Raw genomic sequence first — 18433 nt, 5'->3', positions numbered from 1 at the left:
ATGGCAGAATGAGCAGATGAAAAGAATTCATTCCAACAGGCCACAAAAGTGGCTGAAGCAGGTTCTGTGGAGTGCTTAGAGTTTGGCTGGAGGTCTACCACTCCAAAGTCATCCACTTTATCCTGGGCCAATGCCAATCATCTTGATCTTTGTCTTGCTACTGGACTTTGATGAATGTGGAAGAGAGAGTGAAACTGATGACTTTGTGTAACTCTGCCTCATTTAAATCCAATTCACTCATGAATCAGTTCCATGCCCTGTGGTCCCATTGGTCTTCTTCAAAAAGGAATAAGGAACAACATCAATAATATTCAAAAGATATTTATTAAACCCTTTCTATGAGTAATGTTTGACACTGACCACTGGGGAGTCATTTTTAATGGGAAGACATTAAAAGGATAAGTCATAGTGCCTGACCTCAAAGAGTTTATAGACAGATAGGACAAATGCGGCATGTGTACAAATAAGGTAGAAGGTGAAAGTGTAATCAGACAAGCACAAAGAGGTGGGAGATTTCAGAAAGATGAAAGAACAAAGCACTATGCCAGCAAAAGAAGGCTATAGAGCAGAGAAGGACTTCATGGAGGAGAAATAATTTGAGTTCAATGGATATGAACTAGACAAACAGAAGTACGGGTAAAAGGAATTCTAAGCAGTAGGAGTGATATGAGCAAGTCAGAGAAATGAGAAATTCACTGGAAAGTTAAAGAAACATTAAAGAAATCATTTATTTTAAAGTTTGTGAAGCATTTCACATAAATTAATATATTTGGACATAATAGCATCTGTACTAGGTAGGCTTTATATGTATTTTACAATTGAGGAAACTGAGGTTTCAGAAACCTAAATGACTAACACACAAAGTTTCAGTCAGAATTTGAATCTAGTCTTTCTGACCCCAGCTTTCTATTGTAAGTAGTAGTTTGGCTAGAATCCAGGATGAACACACAGTAATTAGAAATATTATCCCATGCCATGGGTATTGAATAACTCTTAAGAATATGTGGCTCTCACAGTTGCATGAGTCTGAAATTAAGGTTTTGAGCTGAAGTGAATTATTTATCCTCCCTTGTTTACTCAAAGTATGAGTAAGCTATACTTTTCCTATAAATGTCTTCTTTTGAAACAGCTTCTATGTCTGGAACCTTCAAACTCAAGAAGTGTAGCAGGTATATAGTTGCTTGGTAGATGTTTATCATCCACTGTTCTCTTATTATACATTGTTCAGTTACATTTCCATCCTGTTAAGAATAAAAACAGTCATATTCAATATCTAAGAATGTTTGTCTGCATCTATAAAGAACTAACTGTATTAACCCAGGTTCATGTGACTAAGACTCACTGGTGTATAGCAAAATATGAGAAGGAATTAGCATTTGACCTGTAGGTTGAGGCTCAAAACTAGTTTCCAGTTGTGTAAAGTCAGAAATCTACACACCCCATTACATGAAGTAGATGTTACTCTGCAGAAAAAGGTAAAGTTGAAGGAAGGGAGGACAGTCACTCTCCACAAACTATCGCCAGCTTGGTACTTACTCAGCATTTCCCACCCTATGAGACAAGTATCAAATGCCAACATGTGCATAAAACTAACCACCAAAGACCAGAGCCTTCATAATGAATATATTATAATGAATAAGCTATTGATTGCACCTCATAGTTCAATCCTGGATGCGCCCCCACATTGAATCTTATATCCACAGACAAAAATTAATAATTCTTTGCTACCAAAGAGCTTACATTGTACTAGAGATAAACAATATGTGTATGGATAAACAATCACAGAATGTATACAAACTTTAAAAAAAATCAGTACTAAGATATCAGAAATTCAAGTCAAACCAGAAAAAGTCACTTCAGCCCTGTTCACACAAATGATGTGTCAGTGGTGATTGTAGGTTCCAAGGCAGGCTCTCTCCAGGATGCCAATAAGAGCCTCTCTATAACATCCTCTCTATAAAATCCTAGCAGATGCTAGGAAAGAAATTTCAGGTCAAGGAGAACCATAAAGTGTCCCTGAGATCACCATGAGGAACTTGATGGACTCTGTCTCCATTTAGCATTAACTCTTGCTAGCACAAATTGATTCTCCTTTTGACAAAACGTTCCCGTTGCCTAGCATATACCTATTTTTTATTCCAATTAGATGAATCATTACTCTTTTGTAGGCACCCCCTGAATCAAGTCTGTGTATGTCCCAAAGTAAGAAATATGTTCCTGGCTAATGAGATGACAGGCTTTGACTAATCTACTGTACTTCAAGGCTTGGAGATGCTGTGACAATCATCTCTCAGTGATTATGTCAGTGCAGCATGCTGGCCAGCAGGCTCTATGGAGCTGACCATGCTCAGAAGAGGAAATCTGTATCTCTCAACTGAAAACAAACCTAGCTGAGTTCAAAGTGACTCAGCAGGCTTCCAGGAACCTTTTTTTTGGGGAGGGGAGGAGGAACTACATATAAAATCTAACTGATAAGAATAAGTGCTGATATTTGTCTAGGAGGAGTCTTTCTCTCTCAATGTAGATCAGCACTTCTGCTTCTTAGAGTCTTAAACTCTGTCCTGGTGTCACTTAGATGTTAAGTTCTTTGTCTGGGGTCACACATTCTGTAGAAGTGGAGGCAGGGCTTGAAGCCAGTCAAGTCTACCTGAGTCTGAGATAAATTGTCTGTCCACTTGGCAGAGCTCTCCAAATAAATAACCTAATATAAACTTCATGACAATCTGCTGAGGTAGGTACTATAATTAGTCATTAGTGAGTACTTATTGAGTGCCTACTATATACCAGGATCTGTGTTAAGTGCTGGAGACACATTGAAACATGAAAGAATCCTTCCTTATTCTCAAGAAACGCAAAATCTAATGGGGAAAATAACACACAAACAGTTATGTGCAAAGAAGCTATATACAGAATAAATTGGAAATAATCAACAGAGGGAAGGTATTAGAATTGAAAGGATTGGCAAAGGCTTCTTAAAGAAGGTGGGATTTGAATTAGATATTATCATTTTTATTTTATGGATGAGGAAGCTCAGACTCAGAAAGGGTTAGTGACTCCCCACTCCCACCTTCTCTATTCACATACTAGCAATCACTCTAGAACCACCCCACAGCGTATTATGCCTTTGGTTTCCTGCAAAATTTAATTCAACTTATGTTTATTCATTATGTATGAGGTTCAAGGTACTACGTGAGGTGTCATGAGCAATATTATCCCAAAAGGCCAATGTTTTTGACCCCAAGAGTTTTACTCTGTATCCTGAGGAGGTGTCTAGATACAGTGGCCAAACAACAGTTTATCAAAATAGACCTGTCATTGTGGAATACAAAATGCCCTTGGTCCGTATGTAAATTATTTATAGTGACCAATTAAAGAAAAAAGCTGGATCAGTATGATCAGCGTTGAAGTTCATATCCAAATGTGATCCTAAAGAGTTGACTGTGTCATTATTATTTTGAAAAATGAACAGGAATAAACTCATCAAGATCTACCTATTGATAATCAGTGTCCTTATCCACCCTGACCTGATACCACATCTGTCCATCAACCGATATCATGTAATTTCATACTCATCTAATTAATGTGCCACATGCTAATAAGTTTTATGTTTATGAATGCAGCATCTTTACCATTTCTACTAAATTGTACACACTTTGAAGAAAGAAATTGTGTCTTATTCATTTTGTATATTTCCAGTGTATGGCACAGTGCATTGTATAACTAAATGTGAACCTTAATGTTTAAGGCAGGCATAAATTTTGATATTTATTATGTTTCCGGAGTTGGATGTTGAAGAAGAGTTGATTCCAGATTTTTTTTTTAAGATATGATAGCTGAATAGGGAATGGAGAAGATACAAGAAACATGGAGCAGGATAGTGTAGGGGAGACTGAATTATACAATCATAGAGATAGATGGAGAATCTGTCATGGAGAATGTTGACAGTATCTCTGGGGATTATAAAGTGTCAGGCAAATAAATGAGGACCTTGAAGCTATATTTCATAGATGTACCGATGCTTCTAACTAAAACTGAGGGTTCAAGAAGAGAAAGCAATGGCTGATAAAAAAGATGAAGGAGAAGAACGTTTGGATTTCTGCAGAAAGACTTCCAATATAGAAATGGTAGTTTCTTAATTTTGCCAGTGCATTTGGGGGTGGAGGGAGGAAGTCTTCCAAACTGCGAAGAATGTTTAATCCAGAAAGGAATAGTATATCTGACATGAGATCCAGCCTAGGAAAGAAGGATGCCCATCAGATCATGGATTCTGTGGCCACATTCAAGCACCTCTGCTATATGGAAGGGTTGTGATCCTCACTGTTGGACGAGAGCCATCAGAATTGCCATCAATGACACCATCTTCTCTGCTTCCTAGTTTCTTGACTCCCCTCAAGTCTCAGTTCAAGTCGTATGTTCTGCTTCTACAAGAATCATTTCTTCGTCCCCCTTAAAGTTAATACCTTCCCTCTGAGATTACTTCCAATGCAACTTGTTTGCATCTTGTTCCAACATAATTGTTTGCATGGTGTGATCCTATGTGAAACCGGGATCTCCTTGAGAGAAAGAGCTGTTTTTGTCTTTCTTTATATCTTTAGCACTTAATGCAATGACTGACACATGGTAGGTAAAAAAAGGTTTGTTGATACTGTTTGTGAAGGAGAGTTATGATGATACACAAATTTGTCAATATGAAGATCCTAATATTTAGTGATAATTGGAAATTAAGATGATGAAGGCTTCAGGAGATGGGAGACTATGACAAGAAATGAATGAAAAATAAACGTCAACATACAAAAGTAAACAAACTTCAGAAAAGGGGAGAATTGAGAAACATTTCCCATAAGCCAAGTTTCTTGACCCTGCCCAGAAAGCAAGTCAAGGGGATGGGGGGAAGCGGCATTGTCTCAATTGTAGCACACAAATTACCTCGCCCAGGTGTGAATTCACTGATCCCACTGGTCATAACTGAGTCAAGTCTAACTGGCCATTTTACAGGCTTGTTAATAAAGGCTCCTGTTTAATTCTAAGTATCCAGTTGTGACCTGCCAAGTTGCTAACTGGCTTAGAACAGAAGCTACGAAGTTATGGAGTCCTGAGCTGCTTCCATTTCAAGAACAAATACCAAAGTCTTCACAGCTGTTAAAATTATATTGTTAAAGTTCTTGAAATAGTTGAACAGCTCTAGAGTTTAAAATTATATAATTATTTAAATGAGGAAATCATATGATTCCAAGATGCTGATTTCCAAAAGCTTTTTGCTTAGAGGGAGAGAGAAATAAGGAGGAAGAAAAGATCTTCTAGATTATCTTGACTACAAAATTGGTTAATGACTATTTTTTTCTTTATTTTGTGTCTGAAAAATCTAAGTAAGGTATCTATCATTTGCGTCTTAGTGTGAACATTTTTGGAAAACCAGGAATTTTCTTGTAAAGTAAAAAGTTAGCTCCTTATTTATAATTATTTGTTGAGGTAGATTTTCATGTACTGGATTTCTAATACATACATTGGTGAGCCTGTTGGAAACTGTAGTACATCAAAAGGAAAGAAATACACAACTAAGAAAATTCATAAATACAGAAGTAGATTGAGGAGAAAATTCGGAATAATATAGGGACATCCAAAGAAGAAAGTCAGGAAGGATTGGTACAGAGGGGGCAGCCCTATATATTATTCTTCATGCTCAAAATTCTGTTCTCCATTTACGCATTTTTGTAGACTAACCCTAAACTCTGGAGTACTCTCCTCAGAGTCTAGGAACCCTCAGCTCACCTTCAAAACTTATCAAATGTCACTTCAACTACAAGAAGTTATTCCTGATATCTCTAGTTGTCAAAAAAAGAGAGGGAAGGAGTGGGATGTGGAGGGATTATACTTACTTTATATGCAGCAAATGCACTCTGTCTTCATCCTCTTAGTGTGAAGTCAGTTACATTGCCCTCTTAGAGAACCTAAAGGTTTGGAGTATCTCTTCTTTACTAACATCAAGTCAAGAATTAACCAGTTGGGTTTCTCCCCACTATTAAAATCCAGGGACTAGCAGCTCTGTTCCATTTAACTCCTAAATATAACTTAGGGTTTATACAGGCTATTTGCTTTGAGAAAATAGCAAGAATTAATGGACAAATGTCTCCTCTCCATTCTCTCAGTGTAATTCTTTGCTGTAACACCACAGTCTCCATAGAGAGTAAGATCACTCTTTAGTAATTTCTACATAACACTGAGGTCACACCACATTCACATCCAAATGAGCCCTTGCTTCCAGATGTACTCTTATCACACCTACCCCTCCCCCGCCCAGGATCCTGAAGGTCACTCCTAAAGTTAAACCTTGCTCCTCAGAACACTGATTCTTGCTGGCTACAAAACTTGGACACTGGACTGGCAGAAGGCTGGGGTGTTGGAAGGTCACTTTCTTGACCTTTTGACATTCACAAGGTCAAAATGTCTAATCCCTTCACCTAAAATGAAAAAGAAAAAATGCATAGGTAGACAAAGCACCAATGGTAGATCTTTTTTAACATGACCACATGGTCTTGGAGGGGAAAAATCCCATAGCCTCTTCCTTTGCAGAGCTGTTTCATATCAGATATCATGAGTTAAGGAGTCAAAACAAGATAGAGCAGCTGAACAGAAAGAGTGTAAGAGCTTCTTCTGATCACTGGCTTTTGAAGTCAACCCAATTCGAACTACCCATCTAAATGAAAAGACTTCCCTTAATGATGTAGTTAGCAGGCTGGAACCAGTAATAGAATGTGTCTGTATGCTCCAGTATTTCCTTTAGCCATCATCACAACTTCCAGGGAAAGACTTTCCAGCCTTTCTATTGTAGGGAATTGTAATAAACAAACATGGTGGTCTTCTCTTCATATGTACATATTTTATTTTTACTTAAGCATCTATATGCTGTTTCCCCTCGGCAGGCTCTATGTTCCCTGAGTACAAGGCCTGCTTTATTTTTTTCCTGTTGTAATGCTAGAACTTAGCACAGTGTCTGGGACAGAATATGTTCTTAATATGTTTGTTGAATTCAATTGAATTGAAATTGGATGTACAAGGACAGGAATGGAAAACCTGAATAACTAATGGTTTCAACAATGGTGATATACTACTGGCAGTAAATACATATATACATACACACATATGTATATACGTATATACACACATGGTTGTTATCCTTTGTTCTGGAAGAAGATCAGCATGACATCACCATGATAAAGTGAAGTTTCCATGTAAATGACTGTGACTGATCAGACCAATACTAGCTCGGAGTGCTCTACCACAGATTGGGCAAAGACAGTCTGTGAACATTTGGGGTGGACACTCCAAATCTGTGCATCTTACATTTCCTTTGTGCTGTTTCAATCCTGCTTTGCTCATAGAGCACAGCATGGGCATGCCATGCTGAGCAGTTCTTTGCCAGTATCTCTCATGTCACACAATCAAATCCAAAGTTCTTGAAAAAGACCTTGGAGAGTGTCCTTGTATTGTTTCTTGTGACCACCATGTGATCACCTACCTCATGTGAGTTCTCCATAAAAAGTCGGCAAGTGTATATTTTGCATTCGAACAAAGTGGCCGACCCATCGGAATTGCACTGTCTGAAACATAGTTTGAATGCTTGGCAGTTTAGTTCAAGCAAGGACCTCAGTGTCTGGTACCTTATCCTGCCAGGTGATCTTCAGAATCTTCCTAAGACAGTTCAAATGGAAGCAATTCAGTTTCCTGGCATGGCACTGGTATACTGTTTATGTTTCACAAGCATGCAACAATGAGGTCAGCACAATGGCTCTATAGACCTTCAGTTTGGTAGTTAGTCTAACATTTCTCTCCTAAACTTTTCTTTGGAGCCTCCCAAATACTGAGCTAACTCTGGCAGTGCATGTGCCAACCTCAATATCAATGTGTACATCCCTGGAAGGTACACTACCAAGGTAAGTGAACTTATCCACAGCATTCAAGACTTCTCCATTTGTTGTGACTGATGCTTCCACGTATAGATGTTGTGGTGTTGGTTGACTGAGCACCTGTCTTTTCATGTTCTTAATTATTAGGCCTAAATTAGCAGCAGAGAATTGATCCATACTTTGTACATCTCAGCTTCAGAGACTGCATTGAGTGCAAAATCATCTGCAAACAGAAAATCATGTACCAACACTCCCTCTACTTTGGTCTTGACTTGTAGCCTTTTCAAACTGAAGAACTTACTATCAGTATGGTAGTTGACCTTGATCTCATGGTCATCCTCCTTGAAAACATTTGACAACATGGCTGAAAACATCATGTTAAAAAACATGGGAACAAGCACACAGCCCTATCCCTGCTTCAGAACCTGCGCAAACATGCCATCATGAAATTGACATATAATGCTGATGAACTTCTCTGGGCAACTAAATTTTGACATAATTTTCCATAAACCCTCATAACTACCAGTGTCAAAGGTCTTGTTTAGATCTACAAACTTTGTGTACAGGCCTCTGCTCTGCTCCTGACATTTCTCCTGCACTTGTTGGACAGCAAACACTATATCGACTGTTCCTTAGCCCTTTCTGAAGCCACATGGGCTCTTGGTTATATGACCATCTTCCAGATGAAAGATCAGCCTATTAAGGAGGACTAGCAAGAATCTTGCCAGCAATGACTAAGAGAGAGATTCCCCCTATCATTGTCACAGGACAATCTATTCCCTTTACCTTTATAAAGATGGACAACGGAGGAATCCTTGAACTCCTGAGGGATAACCCCCTGTCACCATATAACCTGGAATATTTCAATCACCTTTTGTATGAGCAATGGTCCCCCTACCTTATAAATCTCAGCTGGAATAGAATAAGCGCCAGGTGCTTTGCCACATGAAAGGAGCCTAATGGCCCTCAAAACCTTTTCTTCAGTTGGAAGTTCAGCTAAGGAGGGATTGACCTGAGGCAAACTGTCAATGGCCTCAGCATCAATTGATGATGGTCTGTTGGGAATACTATGGAAGTGTTCAGCCCATCTCTCTAGGATCATATCCTTATCACTAATCAATACGGCTCCATCAGCATATATACATATACATGTACATATGTACAGACACATACATATTCACACCATATTATACATATACATATATACATATTATATGTATATATACACACATGTGTGTGGGTGTGGATGTGTGTGTAAAATCAAAAAAAGTCTATCATGCTGTGGTGGAAGGTGTTACATTCATATAGACAAAATATAGCACAGAGAGGGTCATGACTTACAGCTACTAAAAGAGTCTGTCCTAGCTGGAAGCTTGGTGTGAAACAAATTGTTAATAGCCAATTCACTGTGTTGTTATCTCCATGATGTTATCTTACAAATTCTGTGCTTCCCTCCCTTTGCCTTTGGAGTAGGGCATTGGCCCCTATTTCATGATTCTTCCTGCCAAATGTTTTGGATTTGTTCATTCCAATGATCTCTTTGGCTTGATCCTGATAGGATAATTTGCTTAGCCTTTCAAATCTAGGTCTGGACCATATATTTGCACAATATGCTTTTTCCCTTCCTTCAAATTTTGTAATTGCCCTTAATTTCCATCCCAATTTTTATAGGATGGAAGGAAGACCCTAAAGAACAAAACTGGAAATTAGGAAATCTAGATTATAGCCCTACCTTATGCTGTTTGATTTTGGATAAATCATTTCATTTAGATGAGCTTTATTTACCTCATCTATAAAATAGTGGGAATAGATATTCTCTGTTTTCTTTGAACTCTAATGTCCATAAAGTTTCATATGCTTCTATGTGGCAGTATTCTATTTTATTTCTCCCAATAGCATTCTGACTTTAACTTAATTTCTGTCACCACAAATTTCTATTATGTAATTATATATTCTTAGGGTTATAGTACTTTGCATTGCTCTTAAAAGCCTTGATATGTGTGGCAATGTTGCACAGACAAAAGAATACTGAGAACCTGAATTCAAATCCCACTTCAGATATTTACTACATTGGTGACCATCAACAAGTCATCTACTTCCCTCATCTATATAACAATAATAATAATAATAATAAACTATATGGCTTCTAGAGTACCTTTCAGCTCTTTATCTATAACACTGTGATACCAAGTTTGGTGGAAACTCTCCTATTTCTTCTCTTTTTCTACATAAGTGATCTACAGCCATTGGGTGTCCAGAGTTCAGTGAAGAACAGATGAGTGAATGGATGAAAAATAATTTCATATTCTTAAAAAAAAGAAAAGCTAAAGATATTTTTCTGGCCTATAACAAAATCCGACAGAATTGAGTTGACAAGGCTTAGCGTAAACCTGACAATATTATAATAATGTTACAGAAAAAAGATTAAAGTACAAAAATGTTTTAATCTATGTGAACAAAACACAGTGCATTAAAATATACCTGCTACTTGCTAAATATCATGATGACTATAACTGAATAGAAATATGTTGTTTTTTTCTCTTTTCCATATGTGTAATTAAAACTCCAATATATTCTGTGTATAAACTTATGCCATAAAATATGATGGGATAGACAAACAATGTCACAATTACATAACTTCTGCAAATTTACACAAAATCTTTTCAAAGAGGAGTTTCACCTACAATCTGTTGTATCGTCAAATGGCACCTTCTGGCAGTAAATTTCTCACAGCAGTTTCATGGGAATGTGGAGGAGTACTATAAATAAAACTGGATGGGCAGAGTGCCTGTTGTCATTCAATCATTAGAAAGATTCTTCAGCAATGACCGAAAACCAGTCCTGTAAATAAGAAAGATAAATTTGCCAGACTATTTCAAGTGCATAGACTGATCTCTAAGAAGTTAATTAAATTCTGATCTCATCAATTAACCAATATATTTATTAAGTACCTATTCTGTGACAGGCTCTTTGTTAGGAACTCAGAACACAAATACAAAAGTGAAATAGCTTCTACCCTCAAAGATCTTCCTTTCTAATGGGGAAATATAATACATTCATGAGTAAGGAAATACAGAATATGATAAAGGCGTTAGGTACTTAAGATAGGAGGACAGTGTAGAGTTGAATTGATTTATTAAGGTGTTAATACAGAAGAAAAGGAAAGAGAATGGCAAATAAAGGGGAAATGGCCTCAGAGAAAATGGAGGGGTCAAGGGATTGGATTTCATAGTGTAGACAGGACTAAGGTTTGTAAGAGAAGACAGAGGAGATATAGAAAGCTGACAGACTATTGTCAGAGAAAGGAATTTCAGAATTCTTGAACACAGAAGTGGTGCATTTGTAGAAGATGGAAGAGATCAGATATACAACCAATGAAAAGAATGGAAGCCTCTTGAGTAGTAGAGTGACATGGCCAGTTATCCTCTAGGAATAATATGATTTAGAGATATACTATCATTTTAAGGAAAGGTTCATTTATTTTTATATTTTCTAGTGCTTTTAAAATAGAAATGAAAATAATTTTCAAAGTTTTTTTCTCCATCTATTGGTATAATCATATTATTTTATTTTTCATTATTGATATGGTTAATTAAGTTCATCATTTTCCTAATATTAAACTATCCATGCATTCCTGGCATAAATTCAACCCATTAAAATACATAATCTTCATGATATTTTGTTTTATTGACTTTGCTAAAACTGTTTTTGAAATTTTTGTGTTAATCATCATTTGGGATGTTGGTCTATAGTGTGCTTTTTCTTTTTACTCTCCCTGGTTTATATGTCAAAATCATAATTGTATCACAGAAGGAATTGGGTAAGATCATTATCTTTTGGAATTTTTGCAAGCAATTTATTGTTGAAGCAAACTTGTTCATGTCCTAACAGAAAAAATCATGGACTTAAAGTCCAGAATATGATATATTTCTTGAACATGGCCAAGAAAGGAATTACTTTTGTGTTGTCATGGATATTTATTATAAGACTTTTTTTCTCCTATGGGATACAGGTGCAAGGGGAAAAATAGATGTATATCAATTTTTAAAAAAATTATAATTTTTAAAATAGGAAGATTAATTTGATAACTATTTTGAAGACTAATTGAAAAGGAGAGACCCTGGATTAAGGGTTATTGGGAGCAGATAGGATACTTGTGCAATACAGTGTGACAGATGTGATGAGTATCAGGTCAAGAGTGGTTGTGGTATGAGAGAAGAAAACAGATATCAATGTTAACCAATTAAAATAAAATAGACTTGGAAACTGATTGTAAAATGGGATAACTAGAAGGATGATGGTCCCCTCAAAAGAACAGTGGAAGTTAGGAGGAAGGATTGGTTTAGGGTGAAGCAATGAGTACTAAATTGTAAATATCGAGTTATAGATGCTTATAGAACACTTGGATAGAGATGTCCATCAGACATCTGGAGATTCAGGACTCGAGCTAAGAAGAACAATGAGAATTGGATATGTAGATTTTAGCAGAGAGATGATATTCAAATACATGACAGATGTGAGTTTAATGAGAGAGAAATGTAAAGAGAGAAAGGGAGAGAAACCAGGTCAAAACCCTCGCATATATATGTACAAAGGGGACATAGGACATAGACTATGATAGTGAGAATAAGATTAAGAAGGAAGAATCTCCTGTGTCAGAAAGAACTGCAGTAGATAGTGTCAGAAGAACTCATGGAATAAAAAGTATTCAGAATGATGGGATGGTCAATAGTGTCAAAAGCTGCAAATAGTTCAAGGATGACAACTGGGAAAGGTCCATCAGATTCAGAAAGAGAGATATTATTGATGATCTTGGATACAATATTTGCCATGAAGTGAAGAAGGAAGCCATATTTCAAAGGAGACAATGAATTAGAAACAATGAGTATAAGCAACATTTTTTTTAAATAGGAGTTTATTGGTGAAAAGGAAGAGGGGTATGGGGTGTCTAGCTTGAGGGGATGGTACTGTCAAGTGAAGGTATCTTCTGATGTGAAACACAGGGAGAATGGCAAGAGAATGACAACAGAAGAATTTCAAAGTAATGGATTTTGGAGATGGAAGAAACTATGAGTGTATCAACACACAATCCATGAGAATTAAAAAGGTTTATGAACTTTGAAGCTAAGATATTTAAAGGGACACCATCATGAAACTTGATATTCCCCAGGAAGTGAGCATTATTTCTAGGTGTGAGGAAGATTATAAGTTATGTATTGAGCTCCTGAGAAAAGAAAGAAAATGGACTGGGGCTGCTATGACAGCCACTGGGACCTTAAAAAAGTGATCTACTGTAAGGTTAATGCAGTGTGTGGGGAAGAGTTAAAGATCTTCCCCACTCATTAATAGGCCTCAGACACCTTTTGTCAATTTCTAATGAGGTACAGGGTCATGAGAATTCTACCCTCCAGCCCTGAAAAGAGTGTATATACCCTGAGGCGAGGTTTTGCTTATTTTTTAGAAGAAGGTTCATGTGCCAGGTGAGACTCTGGGCAGCTGTTTTAAGAAGCCCCCAGGGTTTGAAAACCGGGATGTCTGTGCTTCTCTCTGGTAATGATGTATGTATTGTCTATGGTCAGACAGTTGGAAGCCATGTCTGTTGGTTTTTCTATTTGTAATTTCTGCTTGTATTTTTGTTCGTATTTTTTCTGAAGTTCAAGGTGCTGACTTTTTCCCCTGAACTAAGTGAATGATATATGTGCCTGATTGAAGTAGATTGTTGACCCCTTGAGGATTGCTTTCCTTTTGGAAAAGCAGATCTAAGAACCTGTACAGCAGTCCATCCTGTGTATGCCAGGGTCCTTGCTGTTATATCTATTGAGATGGAAGCAGAGATCACTGTTTGAAGATGCTAGAAGAAGAGTCTGAAATAGGCAATGATGAGCAAGAAACATTCCTATTTCCTTTCTGGCACTTAGTGTGTATGGGCAGGAGTGGGAAGGAAGGGATGTTTTGAGATAGAGTGCATCCTTTGCTGGAGAGATGAGGAATACAAGGTCTTCAGGTGAGAGTTAGATATCTTTTATTTCCAGTGTAATAGGAATCTAGCAATCAAAACATACATATATTGCCTTGATTATATTTAATCAATGTGGAATTAATGTGACAACAGGGTTTCTACCCTAAAAATAAATAAATAAAAAACTTACACTGTCAAATCATGACTTGTGGTACTCATTTTTCTTAATTGATTTGTTTTGAAAAAAATTCTTCACAAGTTAAATCTTGATTCCCAAAAAGTGCTTTAAATGGAAGATATCACAGAATCTACCCAGGACAGCAAAACAAAACATTTCTCCAAAGTACCCGCAGGAGAAAGAATAGACATATATATTTCTCCTCAGTCATTTACAGTCAGGGAGTGCCAAGTTGAGACATGGGGTGTTTATTTTGTGAGCAGGCATTTCTCATAGAGAGTCATGGATACAGCTTGATTTGAAAGTGTTTCTTTCAGCCATGTAATTTAATCAAGTTGGATTCTTAAGCCTCTCAAGATCACAAAGAGGTTAATGTAATTACCTCCTAAGAAAGCTTTTAAGAAGCTGTATTGCATAGAGAAGTAGTAGGACTTGGTATGGTCATTTTATGCTGATCTTTGTTCTCTCCTTGGAAAAGAATTAGTTGAAGCTGGCTTTGTTGATTATTCCAATTTTGTACTATGTGAGGCAGTCTGGTGATATTTTCCCGCATTAAAGCCTGAGATCTGAAACTTCTGAGATCCTGTGTTTTGATTAAATCTGTCCTTAGTTTGCCAAGGAACAGGATGTGAACCTGTTTGTATACCTTCCCATGGTGAAACAGCACTGATTATAAGAAAATATTCAAAAGAGTTAAAATCTATTGACTTTTTCTATGAAATGATACTTCCTCTTTATTTTGTATTCAACTTTCCAATTGTCAGACTGTCTTCCTTTTCATGAGTTCTCTTACAGGGTTATACGACCCTTTGTTACAGGATCATACTTTCCACAAGCATGCAGCCTAATATTACAGAGAATACCATATATTACTCAACAAAAATAACCATTAAAGAAAGTCATTTCCTGGAATGTATTTTCATGAACTAGAAAGAAAACAGTGATCAGAAGTGCAAAAAAAAAAAAAAAAGCCAAGTACTTTCTTTTTAAAGGAATGTTTAACTTAAACCTGAAATGCCGAATATAAATACATGGGTTTAGGAGAGAATTCAGGGATGAGCTTTGAATGCTTTCTGAGGGAATTGCTGCATAGTTGATAAAAAAAAAAAAAAAAAAAACCTAAACAATCTAAGTATTTCAGAAACCAATAATCAATAACAACAAATAAACCACAACAAAAATTATGTCTCTGTGTTTCTAAACTCTTTACTCTCTGTTACCACAGCTAATCTAGATGCCCTCTGGTTATATCTATGTTACCCTTAGCTGAAATCCCTAAGCCACTAAGATCTAGGCATCTTTCTCTGTTTTTTTCTCTCTCCATCCATTCATCTATTCATCTATCACATATTTGTGTGTATGTATGTACGTATGTACATATATTATTTTAATTGTGTAAGCCTTGCTGAATCTGTACAAGTTTTTTTGGAAAACTTCTTGCTGAAGAAATGAAAGAGTCTGATAAACATACTGACGTAATGATAAGAAATTTTTTCAGAAATATTAAAACAATAAAAGTTCCAAAATTCAGAGAGAATGCTATAATATGATCTTGCACAATGACAATGAATAAATGTGTGTGTGCAGATACAGATATTTCTATCTATACACACATATGTGTATATATGCATATATAATACATATGTATATATATATATGATAAAAGTGAGCATACGTCAATGTGCCTATCTTCCTATAAAACCTTCTGTGTTTTTCATTTTCCTGTTTTGTCATCTTTGCTAATCTGATAAGTATAAGTTGCAACCTAAGAGAGGCTTTAATTTGCATTTCTTTAATTATTAGTGTTTTGGAGGATTTTTATGCCATTATTTGTATAGCTTAGATTTCTTCCTTTGAAAACTGCTTGTTCTTATCCTTTGACCATTTTTCTGTTGGGAATTAGCTTAGTCACAGACATTTAAATCAGGTCCTCATATATCATGCATATAAAACGTTTATCAGAGAAATTTGCTGTTGTTTTCCCCTAAGTAATCTGTTTCTCTTCTTGTTTTAGTTACATTAGTTTTTGTCTGCAGAAAAAATTTTACCTTTTACAAGATCAAAATTGTCAATTTTGTTTGCTTTTGAAATCTTTCCCTATCCATAAATCTGAAAGCAAATTTCTCCCTTGCTTCTCAAATTTGTTTGTACTATTGACTCTTAAAGCTAAGTCATGGGGGTGAAGCCAAGACGGTGGAGCAGAAGGACAGACCTCCTCTACCTCTCCCCCCATGCCTCATAAAATACCTATAAAAAGTGTTTCTAAAGGAATTCTAGTGCAGCAAAAGCCATAAAATGACAGAGTGAAACAGATTACCAGCTTAAGACAGCCTGGAAGGCTGACAGGAAAGGTCTATCACACTGGCTTGGTGGGGAGCACAGCCCAGCCTTGGCTGCATGGCACAGCCTGACAGGACTGGGGCAGGCTTCAGGATGTGGAATCACAGGTAGCAGCTGTAGTTCCTAGATTTCTCAATGCATAAACCCGAAAGAAATCTTCAAAGGTCAGTAAGAAAGCACTTTCACCTGGGTGAGAGAGGATCTTTGTCTGGCCTGGCCCCAGGGAAAGCAGGAACCACTTTTGGAGCCCTCTGCCAAAAGACTCTGGGGGAACTGAGGAGTTGATCTGGATCTCAGCCCTGAGTGGTGGTCCTGGGGTGAGGAGGAGCACTGGCAAGGTTGAGCTGGTGGTGGCTGTGGAGAGGGAATCCTACTCACAGTTCCAGAGCAGAAAAGAATGCTTGTGACTGCTCATATACCAGAGTGCAGGCCAGAAGAGGAGTTAACTCCTCCCTCTTGACTTTGCCACCTTGGATGAAATGAGAACTTGCAGGTCCCTAGAGTATTACACTCTACTCGACAAAGGACTCCAAAGTCAAATAAGTGGCTGGGAAAATGCCCCCAAAAAGAGAAAAAATAAGACTATAGAAGGTTCCTTTCTTGGTGAAAAAGTATTTTCTTCCATCCTTTTGGGCGAGAAAGAACAAAGCATACCATCAGAGGAAGACATAAAAGTCAAGGCTTTTATATCAAAAACTTCTTAAAACATATGCAATGGTTTCAGGTCATGGAAGAGCTCAAAAATTATTTTGAAAATCAAGTAAGAGAGGTAGAGGAAAAATTGGGAAGAAAAATGAGAGTAATACAAGAAAATCATGAAAAGTAAGCTGCTAAAAGCTTGCTAAAGGAGATCAAAAAAAAAATGCTGAAGAAAATAACACCTTTAAAAATAGACTGAACCAAATGACAAAAGAGGTCCAAAAACCCAATGAGGAGAAGAATGCTTTAAAAAGCAGAACTGGTCAAATAGAGAAGGAAGTTTGAAAGCTCAATGAAGAAAATCTTTAATAATTAGAATGGAATTGATGGAAGATTATGACTTTATGAGAAACCAATAAATTACAAAACAAAACGAAAGAATGAAAAATAGAAGACAATGTAAAATGTCTCATTGGAAAAACAACTGACCTGGAAAATAGATTCAGGGGAGATAATTTAGAAATTGTTGGTCCACCTGAAAAACCATGATCAAAAAAAGAGCCTAGACATCCTCTTCAAGAAATTATCAAGGAAAACTGCCCTAATATTCTAGAGACAGAGGGTAAAATAGATACCTAAAGAACAACTCCTAGGAATATTGTACCCAAATTCCAAAGTACCCAGATTAAGGAGAAAATATTACAAGCAGTCAGAAAGAGACAATTCAAGTACTGTGGTAATACAATCAGAATAACACAGGATTTAGCAGCCTCTACACCAAGGGATCAAAGGGCTTGTAATACGATATTCCAGAGGTCAAAGGAGATAGGATTAAAACAAAGAATCACCTACCCAGCAAAACTGACTATAATACATCAGAAGAAAAAATGATATTTCAATGAAATAGAGGACTCCCAAGCTTTCTTGTTGAAAAGACCAGAGCTGAATAGAAAGTTTGACTTTCAAATACAAGAATCAAGAGAAACATGAAAAGGTAAACAGGAAAGAGAAGCCTTAAGGAACCAACTGAAGTTGAATAGCTTACATTCCTACATGCAAAGATCTTATTTGTAATTTATGAGACTTTTTCAGTATTAGGATAGTTAGAGGGAATATATATGTAGGCGTGTATGCGTATGTATCTATGTGTATATTATATATTGTAGGTATGTATATGCACATGGGTGTATGTGTGTATGCATGTATATATGTGTATATATATATACACACATGTATGTACATGTATATGTATGTGAATGCATATACAAAGAAAGAGGGCACAGGGTGAGCTGAATGTGAAGGGAGAAATATAAAAATAAAATTTACTGTTGAATGGAATGTGCTGGGAGTAGGAGAAAGGGAGAGGTGCAATGTAGTTAATCATCTCACATGGAAGAGGGAAGAATGGAGGGG

This window comes from Notamacropus eugenii, chromosome 7 (genome assembly GCF_028372415.1).
Source record: "Notamacropus eugenii isolate mMacEug1 chromosome 7, mMacEug1.pri_v2, whole genome shotgun sequence".
Classification (NCBI taxonomy): Eukaryota; Metazoa; Chordata; class Mammalia; order Diprotodontia; family Macropodidae; genus Notamacropus; species Notamacropus eugenii.
The sequence above is the reverse complement of the archived record's forward strand: the minus strand, read 5'-3'. Positions refer to the sequence as shown.